Genomic DNA, 6,302 nt, shown 5'->3' on the forward strand with positions numbered 1-6,302 from the left:
ATAAGAGAATCATTTATGGTCGCTCGTCTCTAGAATCGCACAAAAGATCTCAAAGAAAGACACGTGTAAGCAAATACTACCTATCGGCGGCTAAATTAAAAATGACTCCAGATAGAGTTCAAATCAATTCAAGGCCATGGCCGAAATGAGAAAAAAAAGAATCCTGTGAAATGACAATTTTGTTTCGTAACAGGTGGGATTGTATTTTGACTTGCTGTTTCCGTTCACTCCTCTCATATATAAAATGCGTGACGGACAGTTAAAAAAGATTGAAGGGTGGGAAATTTGCTGGAGCTCAGCTCTTCCGAAACAGCTGTGGTGAAACTACACCATAGTATAGAAGGAAATGGAGAGGAACCGTTTCTGATTAAAAGATGTATCGTATTTCCGTATATTCGAAAAAAGTGAGATGCAATAGAATAACTCCACGGGGGAGCTCGAAACTACGTAGTGCGGAGCAGTTTGAATCCGCCGGGTGCGCAAGAATCACCAAGGATATTGGCAGAGAGGAAGAGAGAAATGAAAAGCCAAAGAAAAAAGTAATTTATGCGCGTGCTTCATCGTTTTGTAACCACCCCCCCCCCCCTCCCCAACCTCCCACAAAAAAAAAAAGAAAAGAAAAAAAAAGGGAGCTGTTATTATTTAAATTTAGTTTTATTCTTCATTGAGTGGCCGTTTTCTTTGCACTGGCGCTTTGCCAAAGCCTTTGCAAATTTACCAGTGCTAATAGATGTCAGCGTTGCTGATTGAGGGCCTTAACAGATGAAGCAGCTTCAAAATCTCGAGAAACACCGTGGCATTTTTTAAGTGTGAACGATCTAATGACTACATGAGTACCTCTTCTTGAGAACTCGCAACTTAAAGCCAACAGCTTATGAAAAGGGAACAGAAACAAAAGATAACCAAAGACCTGTTAACACTGTATAAGACCTTGAAGAAAACAAAATCAAAACGCGCATAGGGGAGGTCTCAATACACGGCCTCCTTCACATACCATGGTCCTAAATGGATGTCTTGGCGCGGTCGTACTTTTTGTTTCCTCATCCAGGTTTGTTTACAGAAGACTGCCGTGTAACTATATCACCACCTGTGAACTGACATGGCACAGATAAATGTTTTTGATTAACACAAGAGCTCTTCGCTTGAAAACCTCCCTAAAAGACCTTCAGGGTGTCAACTGAAGTATTTCCTACACAGTTGTGCCTTCAATCGAGTTATCAAGGTATTGCGACACCCCTTGGTTCTCCAGGAGAGGCCAACATTTTTTCCGCTCGCGGACGAAATGAAGCTGGTGTTATTTACATTATAGCGGCTTAAAATGAATAAACTAGGTGCTATTCAAACGTATCCCACTCAATTGATGCTTAGTGTCTAAATGTAATCGGGATTTCCATGCAAGGAACAGTTGAGAACAAAACGCAAAAAAAAAACCCATAATTGAATCGTTTATTTGTACAGATGTAAGACAGCTCCTTGAGAGTCTCCTGTTGCAATCAGAAAGAAGACCCGATAAACGGATTCTAAAAACATATGCTTTATTTCATATTCAATCTAACGAATACAAGGCTTTGAGATAGCGTTAGAATTTCATACCAATATCAGTTCTCATGAGACAGTTAACAGTTCAAAAGTCTTTCCTTTCTTTGTACAACATCCTTGGAAATTTGAAGGCAATTATTAAGTTAGAACAGGTACTACACAATCAAATAATCTGAGGAACATTGTGTCACAGCCTCAAGATATGCATCCCACTTTTTTGGATTTCCTTTTGACAGCTACGTACTTTTTCTGTTAAAAGCTTTTGTCGCAAAATTAAGTACTAATCCGGTAAATGTCAGGAACACAACAAAAAGGATATGCTAGAACGCACATCTGTTTGAATAGGAGTAAATGTTCCTTTAAGAATAAACTGCAGCTGTGCAGTGGAGAGAAGTAAAAGTTCTACATGTTCCAAAAACAACATGGCCATAGTAGAAAAAAGAAAGTGCGATCCAACTGATATCTACTCAATTAAAATTTTCCAAAGCTCGCCTAACAGTAATTAGTCCTATCATTTTACTTTTGATCAAGGATATTATATCCTATACACGATTTATTATAAACACTTTTTTTACATTTGCGAACATTTCTCAGTGTTACAGTAGAGGAGGCTTATTCTAACATAAATTCGACTAAGCTTAGTTTGAAAAAATGTAAACTACCGCCAATAAAAACAGTGCACAATAAATATTTCATTAAATTAAAGGGGTTTAAATGGTTTCGCTTGCTTCAACCCTTTGGTGTCTTCGGCTTACTGCCTTCAAAGTAGGGTTACTTCACAACGAAAGTGCTAAAATTCGGCTTCTTGGATGCTTATTAAATTAATTCTGTTTTGTCCGTGAACTGTCGCGAATTTTCCCAAAACAGAAAGCATTTTTTTCCTTGCGGATGAACCGAAACAAAAAGGACTAAGTCGCTTTGGTGCCATACCAATTTAAAAAAAGAATTATCCCTCAATATTCTTGACAGAAGAATGGAACAAAACTATTAAATTGAATTTGTAGACAAAGGCTCCAACTGGCAAGAAAGAAGTCGTGAACAGCTTCGAAAGGAGTTAAATTCTAAGCAAACGGAGGGTCGCAGCGCCGTGTGAAATTGATCTCACAGTCGGGTCCCTATTATATCCGACTTGCGCATCTAACAAAGAAAATAATACAGATATTTTTATAGTTAAATCGGCTAAGATAAATCAAAAAGCTACCACAAACAATCGGATGCTATGGAATAGAATCAACCCTCAACTGGTTCAATGAATTTCTGGATCATATTTTCGTTTGCCCGAGCGGGGCTGCACTCTCGATCAGTTTACATTGGAAAGCCACACGACATGGTTTTTTGGTTGATAATACGAAAAATATTTTGAGATAGATAAGTAGCAAGTAAAATATCCAGCAAAGTTATCTTACAATTCAATTCCGTATGAAATGATATTACCACTCAAGGTTGACTTCTTTTGGATTACTCTCCTTCCTGATTGATTCCTATTTTTTCATGGCTAAGAAAATTCCGCCAAACGTCGCTAACTCTTCAAACGTCCTCGAAGTTCAGTAGATACGCAACGCACAACGCAAGTTTCGTCCGAAGGACTTTCCGGCACGTGCTTTTGTACAGTTCTTTCTAAATTCTCCGTCGCTGAGGTGGAACTGAATTCAGTGTTCCGCATCAATCCAACTTGGATAGAAGCCACATCTTGGTAAGCTCACTGAAGTTTCTAACAGCACATTGTCAACAAATTAGAAAGAAATACAAAAGTTTGATAAAGCAGTTGGATGGTGCAGCAACTAAAATCTTGCCACAAAGGGAAGAAAGACCTTGTTCATTTTGGTCTTATTACGCGCTAGAAACATTGAGTCAATGCATAGCTGGTAAACTGAATTCAGTTTTAAGCTAGTCAAGGTGGAAACAAATAGCTATCCAGGATCAAGAGACATAGGTAAAAGGTTTAAGCTCTTCTTAGAACGCTAATAGCAGAAACTCCTTCAGTGTTGAATTAACGCAAAAGTTAGTTTATTTTCAGAAATCGATCGGACAGAACTCCTGAACCATGGCCAAAACAATAAAAGCTCTTACTTGGTCGCGGCCAAAGTAATGCAATGGGATATTCCTTATGATCCGAATCACAACGCAAAATTAATTTTACCAAGCACGAAACTAGTAATATTAGATTTATCAATTCCTCTTGGGATGAGGTTTTACAATGAATTCATTAGGATTTTAACAGTAGTCGGAAAATTGAATGTAATAAGCAATGAACTGCTCTGTATTTTTATCGACCTTTCGCTAAGCTGTCGAACTGCGTCGCGTCGCCGGTCAAGTATTCAATCGTGCACACTTGGAAATGCATCTAACTCTTACAATGAAACCAATAATTGGCGTGTCAGAATAAAGTGAAGAGTAGCAAGCACACCACACAATTTTCAGCCACAAACATCAAATTAACTTTCAACGCTTTGATTAGTAAGAAGATCGAGACGTACGATTTTCCACTCACCGCTTCGCTAAAGCACGGAAGGTCACTGTACTGAGACCTCACAGAAATCGAACAAAGCAGGAAAATTGAGCTCGAATAAACTGAATACAATAAAAATAGAAAATACTGCTTGCCTTCGTGACTTGTAATATTATCAAGTGTCACAGAAATTAAACTTGATTGTTCAAACACCCGGCTTTTCAAGATACATTATCAACCAGTAACCAAACAACACATATTTGACAGGACCGACATTTGACTCGGTAGTTTTTTTTTCTGGTAACGAGTGACGAACATTGAAAGGTACAAATATTTACCTTTTACAGCTTTTAGGAGATCCAAATAAACATAGCTAGCGAAGGGTACTGTTTCAGTGCGTCCGCGCGCTTATCTAAGAGAAATTTGCGCGCAATTTGAAATTAACCGAAACTGTGCAAGAAAATTGCGCCTACTAAGCGTCTCGGTCGAGTCTTAATGTGGCATGGCAAGACGCGACAGTAGATAAACTATAGTACCCAACTTATCATCACCAGACAATACAACTACCAACAATTTCAGCAAGGTAGGCATCATTCCATCAACTAGTGCCGACTTCATTGAAACTATACAACTTTGCCTCGACTTTGGTTGACGCCAGACCCAGCGAGAAACCTTTTGCTAAAAAAAAATTGCATAAACCAAAAGAAGAGTTTAGAAATTAAGGTCAGGTTTTTTTTTTCCACAGTGAGTATATTTTCATTCAAAGCTTATTTTCATTACTGCACTGATATGGCAGTGAGATATAAGCGTCAATCGATGGCGAATATCTACCAGACGTTGAAATTTTATTTTGGCTTCGAACTGATCGCACTTGGTAAATCATTCTAATTTGAGATTACTGTGAAATCTTTCAAAGTCTAATTGGATTTTATTGCAATACATGAAATTTAGTCCGCAATGGGTTAACGATCGAAGGAATTAGCATTCAAAGAGAAGCGACGTCGCGGCTGATAGATGAGTTCCTCACGAAGATGTTCTCATTAAGCTGTGGCTTTAATTTATGCAAGAGTGCGCTACATGGACCTTAATTAACGATTCATCTTTAATTCATGCGAATCGTCACATTTATGTTGTAATCAGTTGAAAGAGATAACTCGTGTCGCAAGCTTATAAGCTCCAAAAATATGTATATGCATGGAAAATTTCAAAGAGATGGATATGCTCAGATCTCCAATACCTTTTAGAGTAATTAATATTTCTGATGCACAGCAGGGGTTCTCATGCAGCGACCTTTCAAACAAAGAAAATAGGATTTTGTCCAACATGAACTGCATAAAGAAAAAAACATAAGATTTTTTTTTTGGTGTATGTTATTTTGGTGTAAATATGCGATTCAGAAGAATTACTTACGCGATATCAATCAGTGCTACAGCTTCAAGCAAAATTATACGAATTTGAGGAAAACAATTCAGTCTGTTTACATAATTTCTAAACAGTTTTTCATAAGAAAATAGTGTCGTGTAAAACATAAGTTTGTTGACCGGGAAAGCAAACAAACTTCATACTTGAATTTAAATCGACATTTAGAGATGTGTTGTCACTTTAAAGGCAAATATTTGATTAGGCAATGAATGGTAATCTCAAAGTGGCATCTGCGAATTCTTGGAGGAAACATTTCCAAAATTAAATCCTTTTTTTGCATCATGAATATTTAAGCCGGATACTTTAGCTGATCGCTCTTATTTCCTTTCAGCAATTTCCGCAATTTCTAAGATATTTAATTAAAGCCCTCGACTTCTCAAAATCGAGAAAATTCCGCACATTTAAACCCCAGCCCACGTTTAAGGCAATTGAAATTAAGGTTAGCTTTTATTTGAGATTATTGATGAATAATCTGTTTTCAATACTCTGGAAGGCCACCAACAATTTTATCCAGTCCAATATTCGTAAAGTGAAAGATATAATAATAATATAATAACAATCACGATAATGGTAACAAACAATGTGATGTTTCCTTTCGAGACAACGCGTAAGCACGGGAACAAATATGTCCCTCTAAAAGATATTCCATGAGGAAAAACAGAAACAGTGCAGTGCAATATTAGTTCTTGGAAAATAATGGTTCAAAATGCAGAACGTGAAATAATACCCTCTTTGGAAAATAATTATGGTAACATAAAACACCTCGGAAAAAAGTTCTTAATTTTTCCATGAATTCGTATCGCGTCGATTTACACAAGGCGTGGTCGTTTTACTGCTATAGGGAATTTTAGTTACTCGTCGCAATAATGCAAGTGGATATTGTAACTGATAA

General features: G+C 37.3%; 1 long non-coding RNA gene across 1 annotated transcript; it reads right to left on the reverse strand.

The window, feature by feature from the left end:
- Positions 1 to 1,518: 1,518 nt before the first annotated feature.
- Positions 1,519 to 4,317, reverse strand: LOC138051708 (uncharacterized). Its single transcript, XR_011132884.1, has 2 exons — positions 4,031 to 4,317; positions 1,519 to 3,250 (listed from the first exon to the last, which is right to left on the reverse strand). It is a non-coding gene; the product is annotated as an uncharacterized lncRNA (long non-coding RNA).
- Positions 4,318 to 6,302: the final 1,985 nt, after the last annotated feature.

The sequence above is a fragment of the Montipora capricornis genome, chromosome 6 (genome assembly GCF_036669925.1).
Source record: "Montipora capricornis isolate CH-2021 chromosome 6, ASM3666992v2, whole genome shotgun sequence".
NCBI classification, from domain to species: Eukaryota; Metazoa; Cnidaria; class Anthozoa; order Scleractinia; family Acroporidae; genus Montipora; species Montipora capricornis.